Raw genomic sequence first — 9,030 nt, 5'->3', positions numbered from 1 at the left:
GAGACGTTTGATTTCAAAGTAGTTCTTCTTTTTAATTAGAAACAGAAAATGCTAGAAGCATTCACCAGGTTAGGCAGCAATGATGACAAGAGAAGCAAGCTTAATGATCTGGACTAATGACCTTCGATCAGAATTGGACAATGTTGACAATGAATGTACAAGCAATTTCTTAGGTCCTTTTCACCTCTATAAGACTCATTGGTGAGACTTCATTAAGTAAGTCTTGAAAATCTGAGTCCGCAGTATCTTCTAGACTTCCCTCATCAACCAATTTAATTATCTCCTCATAGAATTTGATCTGATTTGCCTTTAGCTGTGTTGTAAGTGATGCTTCATTTTCATTCTAGACACAAGTGAATAATTTGCTTTATAGTCGTGGCATATGTTCTGTGCAATGTCATCAGCTGTGGATTTATGGAAGTTCATATTAGATTTTTTTTTACCTGAAATACTTTAAAAATACCTCAACTGACAGCCTTATCTTTCTCCAGCAACAAGCAAGGCATTTCACAATAGTGTGTCTGCTCTGTGCAAATGATTCCTGTGACAATCATTATTATTCCAAAAATGTGCTGGCTCATTGAACTGGAAAAATTCATGCTGCTCTTTCACCATCAAGAAAACAGTGAAACAGCTCTGAAAACAAACCTTTTATATGGAACAATAGATATTAGAGAGAATGCTTATTTCTAAACTGAATTGAGTTATGAAGCTGTTTCCAATGAAGCGAAATATGGCTAACAATTAGTTTGAGGCTAAAATCTGGTGTGTCAGGGAAGACGGCTGTTCATGTGAGCACGAAATCCTTTAAGTTGGAGATGGACCTCTCTTGAAGCATTCATACGTGCAGCAGACACTTCCTGCATCCTTCATTAGTTACATCCACCGATAACAATTCAAGTGGGCCAGCTTCTCCTGGAGTTGAGATGCACTCTGCATCGGTGGACTGAAGCAGCTGGATGTTGCCACACAAAGCCAAAGAAGAACTTGCAGGAACACCACTCTCCTATTGCAGTGGTGCCCTATGGCAAGACCTCAGTTCCCACTACACAGCTATGATGCTGAAAACAAATTTCTTGGTGTGACCTGAGCTTTCAAAGAATAGGTAGGGGTGGAAATGCAGGAGATTATAGATGCTGAACTCTGTAGAAATAAAAAATCTGCTGGAGGAACTGAATGCTTGGGCAGCATCCTTCCTGCTGAGGGAAGTAGGTTCATTCTGTAGGTCTCATAAATCTATACACCTCATAGATTCTTGGAGTCATAGAACTCTTACAGCACAGAAACAGGCACTTCAACACATCAGGTCCATGTTTTGTCTCGCCCCATCAACCTGCACCTGGAACATAGTCCTTCATACCCCTCCCATCCAAACTTCTCTTAAATGTTGCAATCAAACGTGCATCCACCACCTCCCCTGGCAGCTGGTTCCATGTTCACTACCCTCTTGAGTGAAGAAGTTCCTCCTCAGGCTCCCCTTAAATAATTCACCTTTCACATTTAACTTATGACTTGTAGTTCTAGTCTGATCCAACCTCAATAGAAAAGCCTGCTTGCGTTTACCCTATCTATAAATTTGATAAATTTGTATACCTCTAGCAAATCCCCTCTCATTCTCCTGCACTCTAGAGAACTAAATCCTAACCTATTCGAACTTTCCCTATAACTCAGACCCTCATCAGTTAAATCTCATCTCACTCTCCCATGTTCCAAAGATATCTACGCCCTTAGCCAATCTCTCCTCAACTATAAGCTTCATTAATGACTCACAAACCCCTGCATTCTTTAACACTCTTCCCATATATCTGCATATGCAACGTCTCTGTAATTCGATGATTCTAATAGTGTTGAGGTAGAGATCTGAATTCCAAAGGAGCCCGAACCAATGATGATGATAATGTATCACGATGAACAGAGATCATTTTAGGAACCTTCTCTGTGTGACACAGCCAACCTTTGACACCATGGTCTAACCTCACTCCCTGCCACTTCCAAATGACATGATATTCACAGAAGCAATGACCAATCTTTCAACGTGACAACACAGCAGCCCTGGCCACCCCTATTGCCACACGTGATAGTACAGCTTAATGAATGACTGCATCCAAAAACTATGCCTTTTCCTATATAGCTGTGACCTCTGAGAGTAACAACACAGCCTGTCAGTGCACAGTTCATTGAAGGACAATTGCTGCATACTGCCAGCTTTCACATCCCTCTGTTTTAGCACTCTCCTTCTCTAGGCTGTTTATATTGTGTTTCATTTCATTTCATTTCCATCCAATCCGCTACCTACCTGTAACCCCAAAGGTCTTGATTGGGTGGGTGGTAGGGCAAGGAACTAGGGGGTTGTTGGCTCCTCTAGTTGCACAGATGTGTCAAGAAATCTGAGGTGGGTCCTCCACAGGATTGCAGTATCTTCATAGGTGGCCTTTGTTCCCATTTCTAAAGTGACCTTGGGGGAATCCTGGTCTCCAGGCTGAAGTTACTGGGCGGAGAAATGGCAGGAGGTCTCCAGCCCCTCATCTCTGACCCAGGACCACGATTCTTGAGAAACAGCATGTGGAATCTGCCATTCAAGCCATGCTCCAATCTTTCCCCTACTATAGTGACACTTCAGTGAGAGATGGCTATGCTAAGGGAGTGAAACGTCTCTGGCTGATGACGCTGGAGGTGCAGCAGGCAGCAATGACAAGCAGGAAATGACATCTTTCTGTAAATCTCACTGGATGCACTTTCTTCAGTGTGCTTATCAATTCTGCATCCCAAAATCCGTCACCCATGGTGGGCTTAGATAACGCGATCTTTCTCATTGCTTGAAGCCTAGTTACTCTTGCCAGTCTTGTGTACAGCCCAGAGTTCTCTTACAGATTGCAATGGAGCTGCCGTTCAGTGCTTTGGTCCCTGAAGGAAGACAAAAGTACCGTAACATGAAAGCCCAGGACAGCCGCCGACATGAACAGTGCATCTGTTCATTGGCACAGGTTATCCTCAGATTACGTTTGAAGCTATGCTATGCCATGGCTGCAATTTCTTCAGTGTGTGCTTTGTCAATTCTGCATCCCGTAGTCTATCACCCATGGCGGGTTTAGATAACACGACCTTGCTTACAGCCTGAAGCTTAAGTAGTTTACCTCCTCTTTTTTCATTCACCCTGAGAAGGGCTAGGGACATGCAGCACAAAGGCATTGCGTTGTTCTCTGGTGGCAGTGGAATTACTGGAAAGTGAAATGATCAGGGTGGCCTTTCCCTCACTCATCACATGATACCCACTCCCATGACCGCCTGCTCTTGACCGTTTACATAGCACTGTATTTCTTAATGCATTCAGTAAGTTTCCAACTAGTTGAATCGTTTTCAACTGATTTTATGCCAACAAATGCTCCAATAGCAATATTGACCTGAGTGGACACTCCTCATTCTTGAGATGAACATTGATAAAAGCAAACTAATTCAAGCATTTTGGATAGCAGAGTGTTGCAGCAATTCCTGCCGCTGCCTCACGGCTGTTGTTATCCAAATTCCATCCTGACCTCTGTTCAGAGTCTGCTCATTTCCCTGTGACCACATGGGCTTCCTCTTTATACCTTATACTTTATTGTCGTCAAACAATTGATACTAGAATGTACAATCATCACAGTGATATTTGATTCTGCGCTTCACGCTCCCTGGATTACAAATATTAAATATTAAAAATAGTTAAAATTAGTAAATATTAAAAATTTAAATTATAAGTCATAAATAGAAAATAGAAAAATGGGAAGTAAGGTAGTGCAAAAAAAACCGAGAGGCAGGTCCGGATATTTGGAGGATACAGCCCAGATCCGGGTCAGGATCCGTTCAGCAGTCTTATCACAGTTGGAAAGAAGCTGTTCCCAAATCTGGCCGTACGAGTCTTCGAGCTCCTGAACCTTCTCCCGGAGGGAAGAGAGATGAAAAGTGTGTTGGCTGGGTGGGTCGTGTCCTTGATTATCCTGGCAGCACTGCTCCGACAGCGTGCGGCGTAAAGTGAGTCCACGGACAGAAGATTGGTTTGTGTGATGTGCTGCGCCGTGTTCACGATCTTCTGCAGTTTCTTTCGGTCTTGGACAGGACAACTTCCATACCGGGTTGTGATGCATCCTACAAGAATGCTTTCTACGGTGCATCTATAAAAATTAGTGAGGGTTTTAGGGGACAGGCCAAATTTCTTTAGTTTTCTCAGGAAGTAAAGGCGCTGGTGAATTTTCAGTTGTTAAACCCTTGGATGTGTGGATTGATAGGTTGATTGATAAATCATCCTTTGCTCAGGAGAATAAGGGTAAAGTTGAGCGGGGTGTGGGACAGAATAGGTTACAGTGCAATAATTGGCGACTGGGACTGTTGGGATTACTCGAGTGAGAGCAAGCGTACACTTGAGTGGCTCAATAGACTCCCTCTATGTTGTGAAGAGGGAGACATGACTTGCCAGCAAGTATTTTCTTTTGGTAAAATCACTCAATGAGTTAAATACCTTATTCCATTCTCCATATTCTTGTGTTCTTCAGCTGAAGCCACTGTAAATGAGAGGGAGACACTGTGAGGCAATTTTTCTTTATTAAGTAAGAAAAAATCCTTCTGATTGAATTGTGATTGAAATTTAAATGTAATTTTCTGAAATTATGCAGACCAAAAAGAGTAGGAGTACTACTTAATGTAATTCTGAGCACAAAGGCATGTGGTTTGAGAGACATAGAGGAAAGCTTCCACTTTCAGTTGCAATCTGATTTTATTTTGCTAAGATTAAATGTTAGCTATATCCACTGAAGGAGAAATGATCTGGTCTAAGAATCGTGCACTTTTAATGCTGATTATATAACATGTGGCCTTATGGATTCAAGTTCATTTAATTAATCACCCCATGAAGAATTTAGAGGCAAAAAGAGAAATGTCTTCCAAATATAATCATAAGAAAACGTCATGATGTTGGAGCAAATGGTGCTGACTACATCTCGGGAAAGAAATGGATGTTCACACTGAGAAAACACATTCATTGTGCATCCAGGACACTTGCTGACAAATCCAAGGGCAGCTTCTGTCACCAGGCTCCTCGTTGAGCAAAACTGCAGGCTCTAGACTGGATAAGATGACCCAACTTTAACAAGGGGATCATCACTAAGGACCTGTATTAGAGCTGGCAAGGGACCTGGAAGTCCATGTATTACAGTGGGGAATCCAGGCGTGCTAAGGGGAAAATAAGTGAATCTTAAATTATTTTTCTTCACTTCAATGTTTTTCATTGTATGTTATCCATGTTTAGCTTTTAATTTCAGGTGTAGTATTCTTCAAATGTCTCTGAAGGTCAATGCTAAATTCAGTGACACTTTCAACAGATGTCAGATGTCTAATCTCTGTTTTGTCTCTATTCAGTGCAGGTCAACAACATTTCAGCAGTGCCCCAGTACACACTGCATTCAGACCTGTTGTCTCAGGGACCACAGCATGGGAGCGGAGGGAGCAGAGAGCCTACTGGATCAATCAAACGCATCAGGCTCGTGTAAGCGCAGGTGTAGAATCAGAGAGGGCCATTCTAAGCTGCTGGCTTGCTCCGACATGGTCTGTCCAGTGAGAAGGTATTTCAGTCACTACCTCTGAGTAGTAAGTAGTTGAGGAGAGGGTTCCAAAAGCTCCATGCTTCTGATCAAGAAGAATACATTATGGAAGATCTTCTGCCACAAAGATGGTAGACACCACAGTCCACAGAGGACAACTTCAGCCTCGCTGCATTAGGTCCTTTGTTTCACAAGCTTTAAAATGTGAATGTTAAGAGGGATCTATAATTTTGGCACCTTACCTTTAATAAGACAATACTCCATGAATGCCAGGGAGATGCCTTTGGGAGTCTTCCAACATTACCTCAGGAACTGCAGTCATTTATTGGGACTTGGGATGGTGGAGGTGGTCTGAGAGACTCCACAGCCAGCACGGAATTAGTGATACAGGCTGCTTTCTCACAAGGCGGTATGGAGATGGAAAGGAATTGCCCAGCCCAGCAAGGCACAGCGGAGGAGAATCCTGGTCAGGCCAACTTATTTTTTGGCTTATTAAGGCAGAATATGAGAGGAGAGTCCAACATAACTTATCCAGAACCCCAGAGGAGCACTTAATCAGTTGCATTGCTGCTCATCTTTCCAGAAAATTGTTAATGTTGCATTCACTCATTTTGTTCTACAACCATAGCTTAAAATCACAATTTACAGCTTTTATGTCCTTAATCATTCGGGATGCCTTGGCGCCTCATTTTAATAATTTTTCTCATTTTCTCCTGATGGAACTAGCTGCTGTTTTGTATTCATTCCTCACAAGCTAACTTCTCTGATCCCAGAATCGTTGTGTTCTTTCAACTACCTCTACTCAGTCAGCACCCAATGGTAATAACGATGGACATTAAGCAACTAAATTGTCATGTAACTGATAAAATTGGCAAATGCTTCAGCCATCCTTTTCGACTGGGATCATGCATATGATTTCCAGCTAACTGATGCCAGAAGTCTAATTAAAAAGGCCCTATAGAATTCCAAAGTACAGACTGGGACCAGACAATGTGACCAAATGCTTCTCATTAAGCTGATAACACTATCCAACAGCAATAACCTAAAATCATTGGCTGGAATCTGGTCATACACAAATTACAAATTAATTTTGTCAGCAAGCGTTTTAAATAAATCAGGCCCAGTGGAAATTTGTCACCGTTTTGGGCAGAGACCTTTTATCGGGGCTGATAAAGACTTGATGAATCCTGATAGGGATCTCAGCCCGGAACTTAGACTGCTTATTCCTCTCCATAGATGCAGTCTGATCTGCTGAGTTCTTCCAGCATTTTGTGGGTGCTGCTCCAGATTTCCAGTGTCTGCAGAATCTCTTGTGCTTCTGCCAGTGAAAGTTATTCAGCATTGCTGCTCTTGTCTAAATCAGAACTGTATGATGTGCATGGTTATCACTCCTTGTATATCTGATCATTCAGGGTGTCCTTCATTGCTTTGTACATTGTTTTGCAATCATTCACCCAGTGTGCACTTGACCTCTTGCTGCATAGTCAAATACTCACTATACATTTGATGGTTTATGTTAAACTGAATCAGACTGTGTACAGTCAGTCACTCTGTGTGCAGACCTTTCTTCATTGTGTAATTTGTGTGCTCAATCGCTCAATGCCGCCAATCATTGAGCGAGTGCTTGAAGGCTTAACATGCGCAGAGTCTGAATCTACACTCAGTATACACTTCAACACTCAGTCACACAATTATTCAGTGTTTAATCAATCAGAATCATTGATCATTCTGTGTGCATTCAGGTGATTATTCAATATTTGCCTGAGCATTCAGCATGTCCTCTATCACTCCCAAAGCACTGTGCTCAAACACTGTAAGATTTCAATTACTTCATCAGTCAGTGCACACTTATAAACTCAATGTACTTTCAATCCCCAGATATGATGTTGACTCTCATGTGGCGGATCATTTCCTTTGCACTCTGCCACCTAGTGCGCATGAGAACATTTGACACACGTCAGTAATTCAGCATGCACACATCTGTACCCACAACCTACATTCATACCCATTCCTGTGACCTTTTGTGAGTTCTCCGCTCAGCCGGAACCTCTTTGGTTGCATTCCTAGTGTTCTTTGCTCAGCCTGAAGCTCTTTGGTTGCATTCCTAGTGTTTATAACCTCAGCAGGACCTCAGAATGAAATCAACTGGACTTCATATTCAAAGTAACGGCTCCTATCCATGTGAATTGGCCTCTAATGCAATTAGCAGAATAGCTTATTTGAGAATAGGAGGGCATTTATGAAATGAAGTCCTTTGTTCACTCTTACCAAATAGCCTGGTTGCTTAAGTTGGTTATTTGTTTTGAAATGTCTATCTCTATTTTAAGACTCTTTCTGTTTGGAATTAGTCTCAGTATGCATAAATAATTCATATCGTCGCAGTGTGAACAACACTGGTTATGCAGATAAGCAGAGCTTTAAGACTTCAATTATTCTTGACTGAGAATGACTTCCACATTAACTTTCATCCTGCAACTATTCAGCACCTCTTGAGCTTTCCTTACAGCTCCTGCTGAAAATCTTTTTTGCTCTGTTAACTAAATGGAGAAAATATGGGGCTCTCTGAAGGCAAAGTCTTAAAATCATTGCATTTCTTTGGAGCTGTCTCAACATCTCGAAACCTATGTTTGCTATAGTAGATAACGGTGCAGAAACCTGAAGCAGCTCTAATGTGGTGTTTGATGCTCACAAGTGTGCATTTTTGTTCGGAGACCAATGAACCAAAACATCAATGGTTCAATTTAATATCAAACAATGTATACAGAATACAACCTGAAATCCTTACTCTACCCAAACATCCACAAAACAGAAAAAAACCCCAAAGAATGAGTGGTAGAAAATGTTAGAACCCAAAGCTCCCCCTCCTCCTCCCCTGCACAAGTTGCAAAAGCGTCAATCTGCCCCATCCCCCTCCCCCCACTTGCTCCAGCAAAAGAATCAACCCCTCCCCCACCACCCACAATACAAGCACCAGGAAAGCCCCCAGACACCATGATCGAGAGTCCATCAAACACTACTGTCCATCCCAACGCTTCAACACCTCAGACAGGCTCTCTGTCCCACTAACGATGGAGAGGGATATATTGCTCCTGCCACAAAGAGGGGGGAGACCAAAAGCCTGCTGTATCGACGTTACAATCTGCCGCGTCACTTGCCTGAGTTCCCCCAACTCGAGGACCAGCAGACTCTCACTCACCGTCGAGAGAGGGAGATTGGTAAGGGAGTTCGCCCATGTAGTTATTTCCCCTCGGGAAGTGTACAGAGCAGGTAGATTGTGACATCAGTTCTTGTCAATGTTGATTTGGCGCCACTTGCAACTCAATGTTCCGGGTAATTTTCTCTCTGAACGTCACACACTGAGCAGGTGTTTGAAGCAGGAAGGCTCCCACCCCTCAATTTCTTAAAGAGAACCTTAAGTAAGTCGCTGGTTGATTTTCCCTGTAATAGCAATGATTTTATG

This window comes from Mobula hypostoma, chromosome 9, assembly GCF_963921235.1.
Source record: "Mobula hypostoma chromosome 9, sMobHyp1.1, whole genome shotgun sequence".
Lineage (NCBI taxonomy): Eukaryota > Metazoa > Chordata > Chondrichthyes > Myliobatiformes > Myliobatidae > Mobula > Mobula hypostoma.
This window is presented reverse-complemented; position numbering follows the sequence as displayed.